This window comes from Phocoena sinus, chromosome 1 (assembly GCF_008692025.1).
Source record: "Phocoena sinus isolate mPhoSin1 chromosome 1, mPhoSin1.pri, whole genome shotgun sequence".
NCBI lineage: Eukaryota > Metazoa > Chordata > Mammalia > Artiodactyla > Phocoenidae > Phocoena > Phocoena sinus.
This window is the reverse complement of record NC_045763.1, coordinates 154,782,357-154,807,344: the sequence shown is the minus strand read 5'-3', so window position 1 is coordinate 154,807,344 and position 24,988 is coordinate 154,782,357. Positions and strand designations below refer to the sequence as shown.

Here is a 24,988-nt window from a genome sequence, read left to right as displayed (position 1 = left end):
CGCGGAGTGGCTGGCCCGTGACCCATGGCGGCTGAGCCTGCGCGTCCGGAGCCTGTGCTCCGCGACGGGAGAGGCCACAGCAGTGAGAGGCCCGCATAGCGCCCAAAAAAAAAAAAAAAAAAAAAAAAAAACCTGCATGTGCAGGAGGGAGACACCTTTGCTTGTCTTATTTTACATTATTTCTGATTTCTGGGCCCTGGTGATTTATCTCCCATGGAATGGAACAAGGAGGGGAACAAGTAGGGACAGTCCCTTCGAGCAGCATGCCTGGCATGTCCATAGCCTGCTCTCAAGGCTGACTGCTTCCCACACATATGTTGCCTTGTTTAAGCCTGGAGCCCTCGATCCTTTGTTGAAATACAATAATTTCATTTCTATGCTTTTCAATACCAAAAACTCAACCTCCAGGAGGGCTAAAGTCTAATTTGTACTCCAAACCAAGTAGCAGTGCACTTCGCTACTACTGAGGCTGAATCCATAAAGACTTCAAGACCACGCCCAGAAGACAAGTTATTATACTTAATACCCTAGAAGGTCTGAAACATAATTATCATATACATAGCTGGTCCTTCAGAGCTTTTTACCTATAACATGTTTTTTGATGAAAGTTATTTAATGTACTGGAGATAACTGGGACTTACCGATCAAATATTTGAATACTTATACTTACCTGGGATTTCATTTCTGCTGAAAGAAAAAGGAAGAACAGGACTCACTAAAAAAAAAAAAACTTTATAAATGAAAGTAAAAATCTTATCACACACTATCACTTTTGGAAGCAGCATAGAGGGGCAGTCAACGGTAAAACACTGGCATCAGAAGATGTGTCTAAGAGAAACACTCTGGGAGGTTTTGAATCAGACTTGGTTTTTTGTTAGCTAAGTTACAGGAGAATTTTTCAAGTGGGGGGAAGGGAAGAAGGAAGCGGACCAGAAAAAGAATTTAAGTCATCATCTATAAACCAACAAAGCACTGATAGTTCCAAACATTATGTCAGAAACTAAAATGACTGATATAGGCTCAAGTGGTTTATTAAACCTATAAAAAGACTACACCAGCAAAGTCCCCTTTTATCTGTAGAGTTCAGAAACTAAAACAAGGAATATTTTAGCTTAAAACCTTATCTCAAGAGAATCATATACACTTCACATGAATAAAAATACCTGAAACCAAACATTTTTAAAAGCTCCAATACCCAAAATATAAAGAAAAATATTAATCCAGAACACTCAACCAATCCATGATAATCACAAAACGGCTGGGCAATCTCTATCTCCCTTCCACACTAACCATCCATCCCATGGAAGACCAAGGGAGATCAGACCTTCCAGACTTACCTTCCAGACCTTCCAGACACCTGGCTGCTGCAAAATTCTACAGAGACTCCTTGTGGAACAGCAGTTTCCCATCTCTTGTGTCTCTCCCGATCATGATCATGATCATGCAGGAAGCAAGTCTGGCTGTGCTATTTCTTATCATTGTCTGTCACCCATCTGCAACATGGTATTGTACAGATAAGGAGAAAGTAGTTGCCTTACCCCAGAAGGTTGAGGCTCAGGTACAGGGGTAATTCTCCTGTGCACACAGTCATTATTTAGGCCGACTCAGTGACTTCAACAGGCTTAATCATGTGATCAGGTTTGTTGCCAGCTGCGTAATGCTCCCACATCTGTAGATAGAGCCGCTCTAGGTCCATTGTGTATTGTTTGGTGTTGAACAGAGGGCTAGATGTTCTCTGCTTCCAGACTTTGCCACGAATTTTCTTCAGGTATTCTAGATCAATTCCCAGTTTCACAGCTATGTCTTCATATTCTTGTCTGTTTTTAGCAATAAGCTCAAGACAGCCTAAACAAGTGAGCTGGGAAGCTGCAACTCGGGAAGCAAGAGTCTCTCCTGGCATAGTCACCATGGGTGTCCCTGACCAAAGGACATCCATCCCTGTGGTGTGTCCATTACAAAGTGGAGTGTCCAAGCAGACATCAGCCAGCTGGCCTCTCCGAACATGTTCCTCTTTAGGAGCAACAGGTGAAAAAATGATACGGTTCTGGGGAAGGCCCATAGTTTGTGCGTACTGTTGAATATTAGGTTCTCCTACTGCTGGAAAACGCAACAGCCACAGTACACTATTGGGAACACGCTTCAGAATATTTGCCCACATCTGCAAAGTAGATGGGTCAAATTTATATAACTGATTGAAGTTACAGTACACGATGGCATCTTCCGGTAACCCGTACTGAGAACGTGTGGTTACAATAATGGTACGGGGAACCTCCTCTCCAGTGGCAGCCTTAACGTTGATCTGGGTAGTTACCAGTCCATTGCTAAGACTGAATCCATTAATTGTTATCTGAATTTGTCCTCTGTTAATCATTTCAATAACTGCCTCTGCAGTGGTATTCATAGGGATGACAGGCATATTAAGAGCTGTATTGCTGCTGTCTGCGTTGTCTCTTCCACCAGGACATTTCATCTGGACAATTTGCACATCTGGGAGACTATCAAGAAATGCTTTGAGGTCGATGCCATTCAGTACAATCCGACTGTCATAAATGTGCCCATTGAACTTAAAATCGATGACTGCTTTCTTCTTCAGGTGAGGGAACATATTAGCATGATCACCAACAAAGAAAGTATGCGGCATATAAGCCAGTTTCTCAGAATACTGCTCAGCAACTTCAGCAGGTGAAGTTTCCTGATCAGTGATGATATAATCCATGAAAAGCACGCCACTGGTCCCAGGGTAGCCCAGCCACATGAATGAATAGGAGCTGGCCTGAGAGCAAAGAGTTCATTTCGAGCACCCCTGGTATAACCATTCATATTTACAAGGAAGTGTATACCATCTTGATGGATGCGATCAGCTGCTTTCCCATTGCATGGAATCTGAGAAAAATCAGTGAAATGATGCGCTTCTGCCATCACCTTCGCTCGGAAGTTTGTGCCATCATCTGGGCTCAGGGCATAACAGAATACCTCAAATTTATCAGGACTGTGCGTGCCTGGAATAGACTGCATAAGATGAGAAGTAGGATGATTCCCAAAGTCAGAACTCACGTATCCTACACGCAGTCGACCATCACTGAGCTTCAAGTCTTTTGGATGTTCGTACGGTGGTTTACGAAGGACACTGATCTCATCCAAGCAGAGGTTCCCATGGCTCTCAGCAATAGCCTTCCTGAAGCCATGAGAAAGAGGATAGAGCATACTATGATGAAGCTGCACAGAAGGCAACCTATTCTTCTCCAGCTGGTCAGCCACAATGCTGACCAACTTCTTCATTCGCTCATCATAGTCTGTCCAATCACAGACAATCTGCAGGCAATGAGCCAAATCACAATAAGCGTCAGGAAAATCAGGTTCAAGCTTCAGAGCAGCGTGATAAGAAGCAATTGCTTCTGGAATATTCCCTGAATACTTGTGAATGGAAGGCAGATTGCTGTGGGCATCCGCAAATGCAGGGTTAATCTGAATGGCACGAGTATAACACGGCAAGGCTCCCTGAACATCCTGCATCTCCTTTAGAGTGTTTCCCATATTACAGTAGGCGTCAGCAGAGGTAGGACTGATTCGAACAGCTTCCTTATAATGCATCAGAGCTTCCTGCAGTATCCCATGCTGCTGCCATACACTTGCTAAATTTGAATGGGCAACAGCAAACTCTGGGAAGACTTCTAATGCTTTACGATACAAGCGAACTGCCTCTTCAATGTTTCCCTGGTCTCCTTTGATATTGGCTAGGTTATTCAGAGAGTCTGCATGGGTGGGGCACAGCCGCAGAGCTGTGTTATAACAATCTTCTGCTTCGGCAACACGGCCCTTCTCTTCCAGAGCGTTGGCTAGGTTGCTGTAAGCATCAGGGAAATGTGGTTGCAATTCAATAGCTCGCCTGTAGGTGTCTATTGCCAGATCCATCAGGCCTTGCTCATAGTATACACCAGCCAGGTTGGCACGTACCACTGCATGATTTGGGCTCAAGCTTAGGGCACAAAGGTAAGCTGCCACAGCTCTGTCAAAAATCCGTGCCTCTTTCAAGACATTTCCTAAATTGATATAAGCATCCAGAAAATTGGGGTCAAGGGTGACAGCCTTTTCAAAGTGATGAATTGCAAGCCAAACCTCCCCTTGTCCATTGAAAACACAGCCAAGATCACTCCAAGCTACTGCAAAGTTCGGTTGCGTCTCCACTGCTTTCAAATAACATGCCTTGGCTCCTTCCAAGCGACCCAGGGCTTTGAGCAGGTTCCCCAGGTCACTGCGAACACAGTACAAATCAGGATTGTACTGAAGAGCAGAGACGTAAGCTTGTACTGCCCCTTCCATGTCGCCTGCTGCTACCAAAGCGGCTGCCAGGTTAATGTGACCATCGATGAAATCTGGTTTGAGACGTAATGCATGCCGGTAATGCTCAATTGCTTCCTGCAACTCCCCTTATTCCTTGTATACATTCCCCAAATTCAAATAGGCTTCTGCCAGAAGAGGGTTCTGTTTAATTGCCAGAGTACTAAAGTGGGCAGATCTGTCCAGCCTTCAACACTGGAAGTGTAGAGATGAAAGTAGAAAATAAAAGAATAGGATGTGATTTTTAGTCGTTACTACTTTTGCAAAAATTAGAAAATACAAAACAATTCGGTATTTCAAATACATACATATGTTTAAAATAACTATAAAGGTGAGTTGGGAGATTACATATTAAATGGCCCAAATGGTGCTATATAGGGGAAAATAAAGGAAATAAATCTGGCAGAGGAACGTCGGGGCCAAAACCAATCTTAAAAGTATTAGAAAATAGAGTGACCATACACACTGATGATAGAGTGACATGAACTGAGGCATATGGTCCCTTTTGAGTAAATGCCTTAAATACAAACTAAAAAAATAATGTCATAAGATTTACAAGCACTATAAAAATATTTAGCAGTATTGCAGTAGATAGTAGAAATATATAACCTTTCAACTTAAATAAAAACAAGACTGATGAAATATCATCTTTGTTCCCATGTCATCCATGCTAAGGAAGAAATAATAAATCAGCTTTCAAGATAGAATTTTTTACAATGAGAGATAAAAAAACAAAGAAAAAGAAACCCTAACTGTTTATCCCATGAAGGGAGAAAAAAACAATTTGAAAAGTCAGAGGAGAACTCTCTGAGGATAATATTTAACATCAATTTTTTTTTGTAAAACAGAATTTTAAGAAGCTGGTTTTGAATTGTTTATAGAGTTTCTAATTAGCATGCTGAGGAAATACAGGGTCCATCTTAATCCAGAAGCAAGTAAAAAGTTCTGACTCTTAAAATTCTAGGCTCTAGAGTAGGTGTGTGCTGGTGTGTATGTGTGTGTGTGTGTGCACATTTGCTGTGTGTTTTCAATAAACTCAAGAGTACGTAAGGGTTTATGTTATTACATTGTAACAATTCTTGAGCAAGTCTAACTGAAGGTCAGTAGCAAACAAGTAGATGCCGCTTGGGTGGCCCCCCAAACTCTCAGGTAATGCGCAGATCTGGCTTGGCAATCATGTTCTGCTTTTAGACATAATGCATTTTTATGTTCTTGTTAGCACTGAAAGACTAACTTGAATATTCTGCAACTGATGAAATGGACAACAGAGCAGTAACCTAGAGTTTACAAGTATTGGGGGCAGTAAAACTTTAGTTCTAGATTTAACTTGGATTTTAGTCCTAATTTAACTTGGATTTTCTACAACGCATTTTTTTTCTATAAACTGGAGGTATATACCACCATAATCCTAAAAAACCTGTGACTTTGGGCTTCAGGGGTCTAAGCCTTCTCTCTAAGTGACTGAAAGGTACAACTGGATATTAGACCTGTCTAAAAATTGTCCTTTTCTGTCCTTACATACAAGGGAACGCTTGATTTTTGGATAGCTGTCATTAAAAAAAAAAAAAATGTGCAAAGAGCTAATGTCTTTTGCTAGAAGACAAAACAATTTCTCCTGGACATACAGTAATAGGAGGCAATGCCATGTGTTGGAAGCATGCACATATTTTATGATAGATATTAATCTGGAGGTTAACAGCTAGGTGCTCTGGTTGAAGCAGTTTATTTCAAACATACATATAATGTTAGTCCACTTTGTAACAAAGCCTTCAACATTTCATATGCAAATTCGTTTTTCTTTCTAGTTTAAGCCCAAGGAAATCCCTATAAATCTTGTCTCCAAAGAGAAAATATAAAGAATTCATAAGATTAAAGAGTTCTAATCAATTGTATAAAAAACTAGAAATGTACTAACTAGATAGAAATGTAGATGTCTAAGAGAACGTCCAACAAATAGAAAAGTAGAGGACTGCACTGAGATTGCAATCCTGAGAAAAATACATTATTTCTAAATGAAGAAGTAAAAGGAGATAATATAAATTAAAGCCAGAAGAAAAATTTTAAACCTACAAAAATACGAGTCAATACAAAGTTAAAAACCCATGAATTTTACTATATACCCAAAGGCTTCACAAAAGATCTCATGAATATCACAAATTAAAATAAAACAAACAAAAGCCAGAAATATCGTTTTCCCCAAATTGTACTACTACCTGCTTATTGCTTCAGTGGTAAGAAGAAAAATTATCTTTAAATAGTTAAATTGTATACCTACTTATATTTTAACTCTTAGGTGGATCTTGTTATATAATATATATGATCTTTAAAGAAAACTTGTTGATTGTTTATTTTGGCATCTGTTAGGAAATTCCTATTTAATTAGATAAATCTCCTTAGATAACTCTTAAATAAAAATAGATGCAAATATAGTATGTTTCCTATCATTCACTTTAGACCTCTAAGAGTTGGAAAAGCTCAACCTGGAGAAGAAACTAGTTTTATGGAGGGAAGAAACTACTTTCCAGTTTAGAAGAGGAGGGATTATCCCATTTCTGTAGAGGAAGCAATCTGGAAGATACAAAAAGAATGATCCTTGCCTAGTGCTAAGGCCAGAACTACTGTGAATATTGTACCAGAGCTTGTAAAAACAGCCACTGTGCTGGCACTCACAGGCCTGGGTCATGGTGTGTTCAACAATAAAACTTTGCTCCAAAGGACGGAACTCCTTCGGGCCAAAAAGCTTTCACCTGCATTATTCCATTAACCTCACTGTTTTGTTATGGGAAATGCGTTTAGTTTTTGAAATGACATTGAAATATATCCTTAAAAGAACACTTTAGGTCTCAACAAGATTCTCTTCTCTTTCAGCCAACACATTACCTTTTAGAAATCAACAGTCTACTTCTTTCTTTAAATCATCACATTTCAAAGCTGTAGCAGCTAATAAATGTTAATATGATTTTTCCAAAACTGCAATCTCCCTAAATTTCTATGCTGTCTTCTTTATCCTGTCTTTTCAAGGTAAAGGTATCTTTCCAGTTTTCTTAGCATTAATTATCAGGATTATGGATTTTGTTCATTGTTAAAGTTCGTTATTTATGGACATAAGTTAATGTAAATGCAAAAATATCTCATATTATTCACAAGCTGGCTGACTTAAATCACTCGCTCTTAAAACAACTTTACTGCTCTCCAATCTGTTCAAATGCACGGAAATATAAATTCAGGATGATGTGGCTTTTCTGCAATGCTTTCTTTTCAGGCTGCAGTCGACATGACAGCGTTATATCTTATCCTTGCTGCTGTTGTTGTTCAATCTATAAAACCTCTCGAAGACCCCCAAAACAGCTTGTAATTTAAACTTTTACTTTTGGTGACTCACTGTTTTCAAATTGCCATCTCTGACCATATCCCCCTTCCAGGGGAATTTATGTAGACTCTTAACCCATAATTGCTTTACTCTTTACCTCTATTTCTGGGTTCTTAAATTAACTGTTACATCAGTGTTCTTCATTACTCAAATTATTTTTTCTTAAGAACATTTCCTGGAAGTAAGTTCATGCTATTTTTGACAAGCAAACATTTGACTTCTGAAAGAATTCTTATGGAAATGGGTTTATATCCCAAATGCACCACCAAAAATCTTTGTGACCTTGCATAAACATCCCTTACCATTTCAGGTGCTATCTTTGCTTGACTCCAAAGGGAACTGATTAAAACTATGAGCATCTAGCTGGTATGCACTTTTGTCTCAGTTTGGTCAATGAAACTCTCAAAAATCCATCAGATTTTCATTATTTTTATCATCAGCCTGTTTGTGTAAAATAAGTTACCATTTATGGAGCCAGTGTTCTCCTTTATTCCGGCATCCAATCATTGTAAATATTTCTCATGGACACATTCTTAGAAGGCCTATGAATAACCTGGCCTCTTACTGATTCTCCCTTTTGGAGTCTTACTAGCCAGACTTCCCCAATAACTTTCAGAGAGAGTTTTCCCCCTTTCCGGGTCTTCTTTTTGACTTCTATACGCCATAGAACTTTCAAAAGTCATCACACCAATACTAATATTACCACATACCCTCCGAAAAGCTCCAAGCTGTTTATGCCTATTCATTAAGTTAATACTTTCTCAAAACTTGTCCAATTGAGTAGTTGTAGCACAGATATTTTACACATTTTAGCACAGACATGCTCTGTTTAAGGCTGACAGATCCATTAGGAATTAACTTTCTGGTACATTTTCCCTCTGACATTTTCCTCACAACTGCGTTTCCTCATAACTGAGCCATCAGTTATCTCTTGCCTATAGAAAGGCAGATAAGAGAAAAGAAAGCTAAGTGAGAAAAGATGTAAATAGACTAGCACAATATTGGACACATAATAAGTATTCAATAAATGATTGCAAGTATTCTTACCCTTATCCTCACATTAGTTTATATGTATTAAAAACTGATTACTGGACTCAACTCTTACTTCCATTGCTCATTAGATCCTCACAGAAACCTTGGAGGAAGCGAGGTTTTATCCCCATTTTACAAGGTTGGGAGACTGCAGCCTAGAGGGCTTAAGTACCTTAACTGAAGTCATATAGTCAAGAAATAAGCCTATATTTGTCACAATCACTTGCCCATGCTTTGACGTGACACCAACACCCATCATTTACCCAGCTTCACCAAGGTACTACTAAAGTTTTTACTCTTATTCTCCTCTCTTTGCTTCATACTGCCATTGCCACCAACCCAGTCAAATTCACTTTTAATTTTTCAATGTTAGTGAAGGGAGTAGAAGGTGGAAATTGAGGTTAAAGGAGGAAACTTTAATGTTATTCAAGGATGACTTCATCTTAACTTCCAGCCTTTGTCTACCCTTTCTCTGCTCCAGTCACACGCAGAGTATTTGCTATCTCTTCCATAAGTCTTGACTTTTCTTGTCTTCATGCCACTTTTCTTTTCTCCATTTGCAATGAATCTCCCTTTCCCTTGGTTCTTCACCATTTCTTACTCCATACTCTCCATTAAAATTCAAATCTACCTTTAAAGCCCAACTCATATACCAGTTCCGTCCTGCAGTCTCCTGGATCTGCCAAGTCAGAACTAACCACTTGCTCCTCCGTGCTCCTGCAATGGCAATGATGTTAGAAGGGCGAGTGATTTTACAGCTCGCCCACCACCTGCGGGAAATATGTCCTATTTGCCCTTCCACATCCTTTCTTCACCCAACTCTATATGGATGGCTTGCATGGCCTATCTTAGTAAGTGTCCTTGCTCTGGCTTCTGTTTGGCTCACCAGTGAAGAGTACCAATAGAAGATTGTAGGGAATGAAGGAGGGGAGTGAAGTTAGGGTATTAATTCTGGCCAAATTGCTGGGAGTTGGCTGCATCCCCCAACTAACGTATAGTGCTTCTCTGTGGGGCATCACAGCATCTTTGGGGAGGACTCTCTCTCCAGCAAGGCTTCCTTTCTCTTTCATCTCCTATAAAGCAGCCACACTTTTACTGAACCCAGGGCACTACACTATCTCTTGATTCTCTACATTGGGCTCAATTTATCCCTATTGATGTACCCCTGATTTCCTGCTGAGACCCTGTCTGATGAACTTCATAATATGCTCTTCTAAGCTGTTAATTTTACAAACCACATTATTACACTTATTAGAAGAATGTCTTCAGGATGTGTCAGTAAGCTCTGATTGATGATAATGGTAAACAGCTAGAATTTATGGAACATAATGTATGCTTTGGTTACTCTCTTGAGTACACCGTGTGCATTATTCTCATTAATTAAAATCACTATTAGCTAAGCAAGGCACACAGATGCTAGGAGGTTCCCAAAAGTAACTTGCTCATGGTCACTCCAGTGTCTCAGTAGTGTTTAGGACTCAGATCTGTCCAAAGCCTAAACCTTAAGCTCTAGGTCTAAGCAGTGGCTCTCAAACTTGAGTATGCATCAGCATCACCCAGAGAGCTTGCTGAAACAGGTAGTGGGCCCCACCCCCAGAGTGTCCGAGTCTGCAGGTCTGGAGCAGGGCCCAAGACTTTCACTTCTAAAAATTCCTACGTGCAGCTGATGTGCTGGTCTGGGTACCAGACTTTGAGAACCACTAGCCCAGGCATTTTAGGTCCAGAATTTCAGGTGTTAGAATAATTTTCTGGTGATACATTGTCGGAAAAAAAAAAAAAGCACTGCATTTTCCTGTTTGTAAGGAGGTAATACATTAGATCTTAAAGAGTCAATAATGGGGCTAAGTATTTAAGAAAAAAGAGTTATTCTCCAGGAAGATGGGAGGAGATGGACATTCTAAGGACAGGAATGCCCTTTCAGGAATCTTGCAAAGGGAACAGAAAAATAACAGTAAGATTCTGCTATCCAGTGTTCACAGAACATGAGTGGGATACTCTTGACTGTAAAATGGGAAGCCAACTTTTGCTCACCATATACATACCTTATTCAGTACAAATGTTTATTAAGAATCTCCAAAAGCTAGACACTAGGCATCAGGGCTACACTGATAGAGCAGATAAAGTGCCTGGCCTCAGGGAGCTTGTGCTTCAGAGGATGTACATCAGCTAGATAGAATGAATGATGGATACTATATTGGGTTCACACTTCGTCTCAAGAAAAAAATATATCCATAGACGTGATCCAGGAGTCAAATGGCAAAAGACCGAGCCTCAAAGTGAGTGTTAATTTCATTAAATGGTAGGTAAAAATTATTTTAGATGCCGAGATAGGCTCTGCTTAAAAGACACACTATTCCTCCAAACGTATTATACAAGCCAGCTTATGAACCTGTGACTTTTTCTAGGAGACATGTTGCCTTCTTTCCCAAGAAGGGAGCAGTAGGGGTCGGGGTGGAAATAGTTTCATCATCAGAGGCACAGTCTCACTACTACTGCTCAGCTCCAATTCGCAACCTTCTGAATGGTTTCCAGACTAAGAAATCTAGCAAAGTGATGAAGAAAAAATGGCCCATTAATCTTATGATGCGTGTTATAACTTAACTCTGGGTTTAGCATAGGAAAAATATTATTTGCATTGATTAGAAATATGCTTTATGGCTGCATATATTATTCACTCTGAACATTCTAAAATTATTAGCTGGGTTGACACGATGAACTGCACAGGAGTACTTCTGGATGACATCTCAACGTCATCTGTTACTCACATCATATAGGTCTAGGAATCAATATGTATTTTACTCAATATGAGATCTTATTCCAAACATCAAAATATGCCTGTTTTTATTCGATGGTTATCATCATGAAACTACCAGCTAAACATCATTTAGAAAATTCAAAGCAAGTAAATTACTGTATTAACTGTCCAACTATGATTATGACTTTCCTCCACTTATAGCTGAACCTAATATAATGATCTGGTCAGTCTGACTAGGAGGATTTATTCATTAATTTATTCAAATGTTCTGAGGTATATTTTGAAGGACTTAAATTATGGTCTGGTTTGTAGGATCCAACAGTAAGGGTGCAGGTTTATCTCCTACAAGCTCTGTGACCTTGCCCAAGTGACTTAGCATCTCTGAGACTCACTTGCCTAATCTGTAAAATGGAAACAATAATAGAACCCAAGTTGTAAAGCTGAAGGAAAAAAAGGAATATGGTAATGTATTTTGGCACAAAAGAGCAGTTACGCTGATGGTCATTATTTGTGAATACTGTTGCTAAGGTTATTGAAAACCTGTTGTGTGTTAGGTGCTATTCAAGGACTAGAATTTTAAGACTGTTCTTCACCTTTATCCCAGTTTTACCTGCAAAGTTCTGCCATGCACTGGAAAAACATACTGGTATTTCTAGGGAAGGGGACCACTCAGGTGACATTTTTGTTTCAGCAGGTATATAAAGTATACAAAGGTTATAGTGTATCTTTTAAGTCCTTTGGACGTCTAGTTACCTTTCACTAGAATGATTCTAGTAGATCCTGATAGATACCTGAGACAAGGTCAGGTCAGTGATGTTGGCACCTTTTCTGGCTTAAGAGCATAGGGCAGAAACACAGGAAGAGAGGTCTTCCTTTTCCACTCCTGTTACTAAGAACCCTCTCGAATAATGACAATCTGAAACAGATCACTACATTGTTGCATGTTGTAGAATCAAAGCAGTGTACAAAGTAAAGAGCACTGGCCTCCATTATACGTGCATTTCACTTGAGATTCACTTTTCTAGACCGTGGAGAAAGCAGATGTTCCAACACTTTCCAGGTACTGGAATATTACAATCTGGCAATCTCCACCACTGCATGTTTGATCACACTATTCCCTGCAAATGGAATGCTGTTCCATCAAGGTCAGATTGACCAGTGCAAATACCTGATTTTATCGTACAGTCAGAACCAAATTAACTTACTGAAATTCTGCCCAGCTCAGGGTCTACCTTCTCTGTGAAACCTCCTGTGAGATCCCAAGTTACAAACAACTCTATCTTCTTCAGAAGACATTGTATACTATATAAATAGTAATTTACATATAAATATATGTATATGTGTGTGTATTTCTTTGTTACATTAAGTTATAACTCCTGTGGTTTCTCTTCTTAACTAAACTGGACCCCCTTATCATCACAGTAGCCGTGTACATCATTGTGTCCTCCAAAAAATCCAGATAATAATATCATGGATTCAGTATATAGTTGTTTAATAGAAAACAATTAACTAACCACTGCAGAATACTAGTGTCTCTCAAGTGTGTTCAGTGGATCATAAATCCTATGAGACAGTCCATGAAGGAAAAGATTTCAAATAAATTTGGGATCTGTTGTCCACTACATCTCCTTATCAGAGACTCATAATTCACAAGACTGGTAAAAAGCTCTGTAGCAAAGAAACTGTTGACTTCGTTTGACCCAGTATTTCTCTTACAAGAGTATCAGTTCTGGAGGTCAAGGACATTTTCCACCTCTAATACAACAGCTCTACTGCCTAGTAGAGTGCCTGGCACTTAGTAGACACCTAATAAATATTTGAATAAGTTTCAACATACATTCCCCTTTTAAGATATAGAAGAAAAACACAGTATATAGATTTTGATTTACTTGGGGAGAATAATAATATGAATAGATAAATTTACACAAATCATTTTAAAGAATATATATTTGATAATACTTTTTTCCAAAAATCTACACAATTGCACATTTACTGGTGATAGTAAACGAACTACATTTGCTTCTGAAAACTTGCTAAGAAGGATGGCCACCAGAAACTACAACTTGATCCCAAAACAATTGATTTAGTTCATGGGTCCCCACTCCTTAGCAGTCTTAATATAGAAGAAAATAGATGCATATATTTCTTTTCTGCCATAATATGATATCATATAAGGAATGCTATTTTATTAGCTAGAAATAAGATTTGCTTTTGTTATTTTAGTACATTTGATCACATAAGAATAATTCTAGATTTTGTCCTAGACTGCTTACTATGTGCTTTCACTATAGATTTTAATGTCAATAGAGAAAGGAGAAGGAAAAGTCAGAGGGAAATGAAACAGGTGTATGCAACACCCCTCTCTACTACCGACATTTCTCAGAATTCTGGGGGAAGTTGCATCTATAAGTGGAAAGTTTTTCACCATGGAACTCATGGCGGTTGAACTTCTCATGAAGAATTTTTTTTCCCCTACTGAAGAAAAATATGTTTGATTTTACCATAACTGAAAAGTTCTCCTGTTTCTACTTCTGAGGTTTGCCCTCAAGACTACTGTTTACCTAATGGAAGTGACTCCTATGCATGGAGGAAAAAGTGCACCATTTGAAGGAAAAGCTAAAGGAGTGATATTCAGGTAGCTCCTCATTCCACCAATGAAAACGTACACATAGATTTTCCACTTTACACCTCATTTTCCACCTTATTTTCATGATTTTGAAATGAATATGTAGGATCTGATGAGTTTGTCAATAGTCTATAATTATTAGTGTTATTAAAATAGAATACAAATGATAAGCCATATGTAAAAATGCTGTGTGAATAAACTGCTATACCCCAAATAATACAAATGAGTGAATGGCAGTAAATGCTAAGAGGGATTAACAACATAAAGGATATTAAAAAAATGATGACCGTATTTCATATTTATGTGTCTTTTTCTCTCTCACTTTTTTTTTTTTTTTGCGGTACGCGGGCCTCTCACTGTTGTGGCCTCTCCCGTTGCGGAGCACAGGCTCCGGACGCGCAAGCTCAGCAGCCATGGCTCACGGGCCCAGCCGCTCCGCGGCATGTGGGATCTTCCCGGACCGGGGCACGAACCCGCGTCCCCTGCATGGGCAGGCAGAACACTCAACGACTGCGCCACCAGGGAAGCCCTTCTCTCTCACTTTTACTCAACTCCTAAATAACTAAGAGAATATGCTCACAAATGGTAAGCATGTTTTGGATGTTCGATGTGTATTTGTGGGAAAGAACAAAAAAGTACTGCCTCAATTAGGTCAAATATCATACAAGAGATGAATGAGATTAGAGATGGGATTGGGATTTGTGTTAGTTACTCAATAGCTAACCAATCACAGATATGACAGTGTAGTGCAATATGCAAATATACTTTTAAACAACTTAAGTCATCTACTGTCTGTAAAGACAATCACACTCAACTGCTCTGCACTTAAACCCCAGAGCTTCTGAGTTAGAATCTGTTAGAAATAGGTACACGCTTCATTGCTTTGGCAACATTTACATGGCTCTGCATCAGGCAATACAACTGCTAAGATCACACTCTGGGAATTCAGGAAAGGCTAGTGTCCAGTTCTGGTCGTTCTACCACCCAACTGTAAATTCCTGATAAAAAAAAAAAAGAAAAAGAAAAACGCTGAAGATGCTGAAACAGTATTTCCTACTTCACAGGGTCGTAATGGGGATAAAAGGTCATTAGGATAAAGTGCCTCTCACCCAGGAAACACTGATAAATGCTACTGATGCTACCATCATCATCATCATGACCGATCAAGAACATATTGCCACATGGAAATTCAACATTCCCTGGGCCATTCACAACTTTCCTTTAAAGGACTCATATTCTATGTGGGGTCTTAACACCTTCAAATAACAGAAAATACAAGTCTTTTCACCTTTTTTTCTGTAGCTAATTTTGGCATCTTTCACCTCTGTCCACTTAAGTGTTGGTTTAGCATATTCTTGTCACACAAAGAAGCTACTTCCCAAAGAGAGGAACAATGTGTCAAGTGACGAAGACATTGAGTGAAGTCTTTCACATCCTAGATTGTCCACGGTACAGCTCAGCTGGTCTCTGGGTTGGAAGGCCTGGGTCTACTTTGCTCGTCTGTTACAGGAGAAGGGACGTGGTCCTTAGCATGTGGTCTGTGAAACAGAGGCAGCTGCGGGTAGAATTATAACACAAGCAGAACTGGCTTCAATTCTTCCTTCTTAGGTCTTTTTCTTCTTGTTCAGCTGTTCAAGGAACTTGCCTGCCCTCTGTCCCCGCCAGGATGATGTTACATCTGCCTGGATAAATAGGTCACCATTGTATATCAGGAAAGGTCTTATTTGTAATCATCAGGAACCAGATACGGCTAATTTGAGTAGAAAAGGAAACTTCTGGAAGTTTATGGTTAGGTCTCAGTAACTAGAAGCAGACTAAACAACCGAAAGCCAAGGCTATGCTATTGCAATTATAGGATCAGGCCAAAGGGATGTTATAAGTCCTAGCTGGCCTTGCTACCAAGCAGGATCAGGAAACAGGAGGTTGACCCAGCACTGCTGGCCTTGCTTCTTTACATCATTTATTTGTAATTCAAAATCCAAGAGAGGGGTACAGTTGGCCAACCCGAGGTCGCCCGACTGTTTTCCATCTGTAAGGGAGACTGAGCATGTGAGTAAACAGTGTATCTGACATGTTCAGCTTGTATAACGAGAGGAAGGCTCTGTTTCTCACCAAGACCCACAAAGTGGAAAATTCCCCAAAGAGAAAGGAATTTCACATCACATGCTTGGAAAGTTAAAAACAACAACAAACAAATGCAGATGTGGAATTAAAGACATGGAGTCATTAAGAACCTATATGTGGAGTGATTCAGACCTGAGTTCACATCCGGAGCAAGCTACTCAATCTTGCTGAGCTTCAATTTTCTTTAAAGGAAACAACGTGGAAGATGATATCCACATGTAACTTGTGGTGCACATGAAGGAGGATAGTACAGTATATGATGCCTGGCACATCCTATGCATTTTCTAAAACTACTAGTAGTACTATTATTATTGTTACTTATTATACAATTTATTGTAGAAATTAACAGGGAGAGTATTAATAAATGTTAATACAGTGCTAAGTGTCACATTTATGATCTCAACTAATTATCTGTTGATTCAACAAACATTCCACATATCAGAAAATAACCTGTTAGTATATATATATATATATATATATATATATATTTTTTTTTAACAGAAGAAAAGAAACCCTGAGGCTTAGAAAGTGTAAACAATGTACCAAAAGTCACCCATTTAAGAGGTAATGAAATATTATTCAGCCTTAAAAAAATGAAGGAGATCCTTTCATTTGTGACAATATAGATGAAACAGGAGTGCATTATGCTGATGAAATAAGCCAGACAGGATAAATATGAATGATATCATCTATATATGGAATCTAAAAAGAAAAAAAGCCACACTCATAGAAACAGAGTAGAAAACTGGTTGCCAGGGGCTGGGGTGTGGGTGGGGAAAAGAGGGGAAGACTGGTAAAAGGGTACAAACTTTCAGCTGTAGGATGAATAAGGTCTGAGGATCTACTGTATAACATAGTTACTACAGTCAATAATACTGTATTGTATAACTAACATTTTCGGAGAGAATAGAACTTAAGTGTTCTCACCAAAAAAAGAAAAAAAGCAAAAAGGTGTCATGAGCTGTTAGATGTATTAATTAACGTGATGGGAAGGATCCTTTTACAACGCGTATGTATATCAAATCATCATGATATACTCTTTGACTATCTTACAATTTTGTCAATTATACCTCAATAAAACGGAAAAAAAAGAGGTAATAAAGATGAGACTCCAATCCAGGATTATCCAGCTCAAAAAACTACACTCTTAACCATTACAATATAGTATCCATCCATATGTTGTAACTGTAAAATGCTTAACACAAAGGAAACGTTAAATAAATGGTATTTATTCTAACTCTAATGCTTACTAGATATTAGTTATGTGGTTCGCTTTACTTCTAACTACAAGGGTATAAGGTGCAAATTCTTGCTACAGAACATAAAAGCCCCTGTGGTACCCTGTAGGATAAACACAGTACCTGTAAAGCTCTCATCTCTCAACCCAGAGTCTCCTCAAGTTGGAGGTCTTTACCCCCTTTATAATGTGGGAATAATGCCTTTCTCACATTTGCACTGGGCATGAAAATCCATACTTCCAGGTGTATACTGAACCTCCACTTAGCTCCTCGTCACCTTGGAATCACCAGACCAAAGATCATTTATTCCATTAAGATAAATGATGTAGGGAGAGAAGTACACAATATACAGAGTGTTGGAGGAATCCAAACAACAAGTCCTCCACTCTCAAAACAAATTTTAGAGTTCCAAAAGTAAAGAGCAATGTTTGGAAATAAAACTAAAAATGAAACTAACATCTACAATTAGCCAAGTATTTATTATGGGCCAGGCTACTTACTAGGCACTTGATAAACATTACAGCTCATCTTCCTGCAGCCCTTCAAAGCATATAATATTGTTTCTATTTCATAGAGAAGAAAATTGTATCTAAGCAGGTTAGTGATTAGCCCAAGACCACAGGGCTAGGCTGTAAGAAAAGAAGGCCAAGTTTCAGTGGTCAAAATGGTGATGGATGTTATAACTAGAAGATTATGGCTAATCAAATAAAAATATTCAAAACGGTCCTAATGTATTATTAGGATTTCTTTAGAATAACTTGGGTGCCTTAGTGAATACAGTAGTGGTAGGCACTACAGTCTCTTTAATTTGCTAATCATACAAATCTACTTTAATATTCTTGGTGACAAGGAGCTAACTACTGATAAGACAGCTTCTTCAGTTTTGGGGCTACTCCAGGGTGAAATGCCGGAACGTCTTACTGCCTGCAATGTTACCTAGTTCTACCAGGGGGAATAAAGCAGAACAAGTAGCCACTGTTCTTGACAAACGGATACAGTTTCAGTTTTTCAAAATATGAGTGTCAGATTCATTCATTGTATCAGATAGATCTGTCAAATGGCTTTGCCCATTTACTAATGGATGGCACACTGCAGACACACGTTGGGTCAAAGGACTCAATGTCACCTCATTGATACTGTCATCAATATAATTTGTATTGGCATTTTGTCTCACCCTGACTTTAAGGACTATGTGAGGAGATCCAAGTCTCCAGACCATGGACTGATCACCTCTGCTTGACACAGTGTTCTCTGCTCATTTCCAGAGGGGACCAAGGATGAGCTCTTGTACTTCTGAGTCTATTCACCCTACCTGGCAACACATACTAGCTGGGCTGATTGGATCAAGCAGGAGCCCCAGAGTTTAAATTTCCAGCTGCATTGGAGGAAACAGAGGCTATGCCCCAATCCCATAACCCCTCACTTCTTACCGCTAGCCTATCCTAGGCTGTTCTTGCTGATAGGAGTACTTCATGCTAAAAATTAATTTTGCTTACCTGATGGCAGTCGCACAACCTCAAATGCCATTTTTATAAATAAGGCAACCACCAATGGAGTGTGATTTAGGGTTTTTTCTTCTGTAGACCCTGCCTACCCTATAAAATCTCCCATTACTGCATCATGGAGACTATAATCCCTTTCCGAGGGAATAGATTCTTTCCAACCATAAGATGAAGTAAGAACTTACATTTCCATACTGCCCAAAAGGAAATACTTTGATTACAAAATGCAGGAGAATGACTGATTTTCCACATTTGTCGTGTTCATTAAAGGGTTTTTGAATAGACTTGACAGTATTAAAGAAGTTCAACACACACAAAATAAAAATTAATAAATGAAGAGAAAAGAATTGCATTTACAACAACAAAATAAACACATTGATATATAAAAGGTTGTTATACGTCGATGAAAAATGGATGTCATAAAGTCACAAACTAAAAAGTATTAACAGCCAATAAAGATAGGAAAATATGTTCAACCTTGCTATTATTAATCAAAGAAATACAAATAAAATAATTCAGGTGTCATATTTTACTGACTAGAATGACAAAGTTTTAAAAAACTTGATAATACTGGTATTGATATTGATAATACTGGTACTGATGAGTGTGTGTAAGAAACCACACTGGATGTTAAATTCTTGGTAGAAATAAAAAGCACGGTAACCTTTCTGGAAGACAAGATGTCAGTATGTACCAGAACTGACAACCAGCCATTCAAGTTCTGGAAGTCCATTCCAAGGAAATAAACAAATGCTCAAAGACATATGAACAAGGATGCTTGTCTCATTGTTTAGCAAAGCAAAACAGGAATAATCTAAATGTTGAACAGTAGGGACTGGTTAAATAAATAATAGAATGCTGTTCAACCATTAAAAATGATGCTGCAGATTTTTATTAGGTGATGAGTAATCATACTTATATTACTAAATAAAAATGTTATAGAACTGTTTTGTAGTTGGATATAATAATTAAAGGTATTTTATACTTGCATTGTATTTATATGCACCCCGTCACAAAAAAGTTTCAAAAGATACCCTCAAAAATGTTACAGAGATGATTTATCAGAAATGGGATTTTGAGTTATTTTTCCTTTTTTCTTTAAATCCTTTCAATTTTGGAGTTTCTGCAATGAGCCTGTATTATTTTTACAATTAAAAATATTTAAAATTACAATAAAAGGATCTAAATTCCTCCAGTTTTCCATTTATATTCCACCCTGGCTCAGGGCATTTGTGTAAAAAAAAAAAAAAATCAGCTTATTCTCTCTTTTGTATCAATCTAAATTTACTTTTCATAAGTTAACTATTTTAGTCTGGCAAAAGTTTCGCACAGGAAAATTGTTAAGGTCTGAGTATTCTATTACCTTTAAAAGCACTGGAAACTTTGAAATTATTTCTTTCAGAGTTTTCATATAATACTGAAAGGTGGGGGAGGGTAGCAAAACGAACGGAAATAGATAGTAGTAGTCAACTTCAATTAAGAAAAAGCAACAAGAGGCAGTTTGTACTCTTTTGATAAGGCAGAAGCCCCCTGTGTCAACTCATGCTAAAAAATGTATATATACACACACATATATATGTTTGTGTGTATTATATGTATATGTGACACACACACATAATTAATCCACAGTCTTAGGCTAATCACTCATTGTGGCAGAAACAACGAGCTGTTGACTACACTTTAATTAGCTCCTCCAGCCTGTAGAGGCATCACTAGGACCAAGATAGGAACAACATTCTCCATCTCCGCTTGCATCTGGGTATGGTTCTATCCCAAAGAATGTGACCAGAGGTGACCTGAAGAGTTTATGTCTGAAGGATAACGAGTTGATAATTGTAGCTTGCAGCTTCCTCTCTTCTCTCCTTTCCTTTTTAGGACAAACGTAGAGCCACTTGATGAAGGTGGTGGGTCCCTGAATAACTGAGCAGAAAACTGACCCTCAGACCACCAAAGTCCATACTACACTCCTGAGTGAGTGAGAAATGAACTGTCCATGTGTTGCTCCACTGAGGTTTAAGGTTTATTATTTAGTGTTTAACTAACGCATTTTTTCTTTAAACCTCAGTTGCCTTCTCTGTAAAATAAAGTCTTTGAAAAGGATCCACTGTAAGTTGTTTCCATTGCTTATGTTTTTATCTTAGCTTTTAATTCTCAGAAACACTGCGCACATTTTACCTTTTAAGTTAGTAAGTCTACTTTTTTTCCCACAAAGACGGGTTCTTCAAGTTATGGGGAAGTCATAGCAGACTGTTGCTTCAGTTTAAGATACGCATTCACATATGAGATGAGAAGGGTGAGGACCCAGAGAAACGCCTTTGACAGAGGGGAGTGAGAGCATACTGAGGAATGTTTAGTAATAAAGAATTCAGATGGGAGAAACGGATGGGTTACATCTAACAGATTTGCTCAAAGGAATTCTGGAAAGGCAAATATGTGAAAATGTATAGCAAAGACGTGAAATGCCTTTTGGTCCCTAAATGGATTTCATTTCAAAGACGTGCATATTGCAAATACATGCACCATAACACTTCTCTGCCCACTTCTAGAATTTTCTAAAGCCTGACAGAACATCTGCAGAGAGAGGATGTCATTCCAAGATAATCGACTGCAAGTTACTAAATTAAGATTAAAATGTCCTTAACCTTGAACAGTTTTTAAAGAGATTTTAGAAGAAAGGAGCCCTCCAGGGGGTTGTATAACTATATAATTGTACCCTTTCTAAAAGGCTATTTACAGATACATAATGTTTCCCCTCCATTCTTTAAAGTAAAATATAGGATACAAAAAAATAGTTTGGGGATAATATTTGTTTGGGACAGCAGGCACTGCTAATCAGTACCACTCTCTCCTTATTCCTTACTATCAGAGCCCTGGTTTAGGAGACCCCATTATCCTTAAGGCTAAGGTGGCCAGTTTAAAATCCGAGCTGATGAGATCTAAGTGCAAGTCTGCTGACCATCTGTGGTAAAAAATTTGCTCTCTGAGTTAGACACTGCCTTTTTTTTCTTACTTAATTTCTTTTTTTTTTTCCTTTTCTTTCTTCCTGCCCAAATTGTTGGAACACTATTGGAGATTCTGGGGTCACTTTGAAGCTATGTGGACGTGCTAGAGATGTGGAAGCTGGAAGAGCGAAGCAACCCAGTCCCCTGGTGATGCCCTTCAGCAGCTGGACTAACGCTAGAGGGACTATCTCCAAACTTCCTGCTACCCGTGGAAAGTAAGGTAGATCACTCATTCACTTTCTGTTACCTACTAACTGATCCAGAACTCTAACCTCAGGGTTCTAGAACCCTTCTCAGTATCCCATAGTCATACTCATGTTCCGGACTCCTGATCATCAGACTTGCTTACAGCAGATGTATGGGGAGGGCGGGCTCTTCTGGAAGCCCTCATACTTCCTCCCCTACCCCCACCACACACAAATAATGAGCTTTATGTCCACTCATCCTTCTATCTACACTCAGAGGCCAGGGCCCCCAGGAAGGCTTCACTGACAACCCTTTACTCCTCTCTACATGCAGAAAGGGTAGAGGTGTAGGCTCTGGAATCAGACTTCCTAGACTTGAATTCTTAATCTGTTACTTACCAGTTTAGGACGTGGGCAAAGTAGTTGCCTTCTCTGGACACCCCTGTAAAAGAGGAACACTAAGTAGCACCTATGTACCTTACTGAAAGGATTAAATGAGCAAATGCAGGTAAAGTTCTTATAATTTTTTCTTGGGTCAATCAATTCTAGCTGCTATTGTTACCTTTGACTAATTTAGGGCAGTCCCTTTGCCCTCCTTTGGTTCTCTGGGCCCGGCTCATTCACAACACACACAACCGCATACTGCATTCACAACACACACAACTGCATACTGCAGAGTTCTGAAAGGTGGTTCTCAAAATGTGGTCCCTGGGCCAGCAATATCAGCCACACCTGGGAACTGGTTAGAACTCTGGCACTGGAGCCCTGCAATCTGTGTTTTAACAATATTCTCAGGCAAATCTGATGCACACTAAAGGTTGACGACAACTGAGAACATCTGTCTCAGACTCTCCTGGAGGCATTCACCAAAAATAGAGATACAGGACCTTACACCTGACCAGCTGGAGAAGGGGTCTAGTAATTGCCCTGGTTATCATGCTTGTCATGATTTTTCAGCACATAAATGTTTGAGAATCACTGCCATTTGGAATGTGTGTTTCACCTGTCTGTTTTTCCAGTGGACTTTACTTCCTTGCAAGGAAGGTTTGTGAAGATCTGTTGTTGTTGTTTGCATTATTAGTTGTATTATGCTAATTCTAGAATCTCTGGTGCATAGTGCAATCTCAGGCAGGAAGTAGTGCCTCATTAAAACAGGTATCCCAAAAGTCTTAGTAGAACTTCAAGATTAATTCCTTCAGGAAGAGGTAAAATTGTCATTAGATGCGGATGATATGATACTATATATAGAAAACCCTAAAGACTCTACATGAAAACTACTACAACTGATAAACGAATTCAGCAAGGTAGCAGAATACAAGATTAACATACAGAAATTGGTTGCATTTCTTTATACCAACAATGAAATATCGGAAAGGGAATGTAAAAAAACAATGCCTTTTAAAATCACAACCCCAAAAATAAAATACTTAGGAATAAACCTCACCAAGAAGGCAAAAGACTTATACGCTGAGAACTGTAAGACATTAATAAAGGAAAGTGAAGATGATTCAAAGAAATGGAAAGATATCTCATGTTCTTGGGTTGGAGGAATTAATATTGTTAAAATGCTCATACTACCCAAAGCAATCTACGATTTAATGCGATCCCTATCAAATTACCCATGACATTTTTCACGCAATTAGAACAAATAATCGTAAAATTCATACAGAACCATAAAAGACCCAGAATTGCCAAAGCAATCCTGAAGAAAAAGAACAACGTTGGAGGCATAGCCACCCCAGACTCAGACAGTACTCCAAAGTCACAGTAATCAAAACAGCGTGGTATTGGCACAAAAACAGACATATGGATCAATGGAACAGAATACAGAGCCCAGAAATAAACCCACACACCTCAGTTAATCTTTGACAAAGGAGGCAAGAATATATAATGGGAAAGAGACAGTCGTTTCCACAAGTTGGACAGCCTTATATAAACCAGTGAAGTTAGAACACATCCTTTCACCATACACGAAAATAAACTCAAAATGTCTTAAAGACTTAAACATAAGACCTGACACCATAAAACTTCTAGAAGAGAACACAGGCAAAATATTCTCTGACATAAATCATACCAATGTTTTCTTAGGTCAGTCTCCCAAGACAATAGAAATAAAAATGAAAATAAACAAAGGGGACCGAATCAAACTTACAAGCTTTTGCACAGCAAAGGAAACCATAAACAAAATGAAAAGACAACCTACAGAATGGGAGAAAATATTTGCAAATGATGTGGCCAGCAAGGGCTTAATTTCCAAAATATACAAACAGCTCATACAACTTGATGACAATAAAAGCAAACAACCCAATGAAAAAAATAGGCAGAAGACTTAAAGAGACATTTCTCCAAAGAAGAAATACAGATGGCCAATAGGCACATGAAAAGATGCTCAACACTGCCAATTATTAAAGAAATGCAAATCAAAACTACCTGAGGTACCACCTCACACCAGTCAGAATGGCCATCATTAAAAAGTCTACAAATAACATATGCTGGAGAGGGTGTGGAGAAAAGGGAACCCTCCTACAACACTGTTGGTGGGAATGTAAGTTGGTGCAGCCACTGTGGAAAACAGTATGGAGGTTCCTCAGAAAACTAAAAATAGACCTACCATATGATCCAGCAATCCCACTCCTGGGCATATATCCAGACCAAACTATAATTCAAAAAGACACATTCACCCTGATCTTCACAGCAGCGATATTCACAATAGCCAAGACATGGAAACAACCTAAATGTCCATCAACATATGAATGGATAAAGACGATGTGGTACATATATACAATGAAATACTACTCAGCCATAAAAAAAAGAAT

General features: G+C 38.7%; 1 pseudogene; it reads right to left on the bottom strand.

Moving 5' to 3' along the window:
- The window catches only part of LOC116750483, a 38,623-nt pseudogene extending 16,010 nt beyond the window's left edge, over positions 1-22,613 (bottom strand).
- Positions 22,614-24,988: the final 2,375 nt, after the last annotated feature.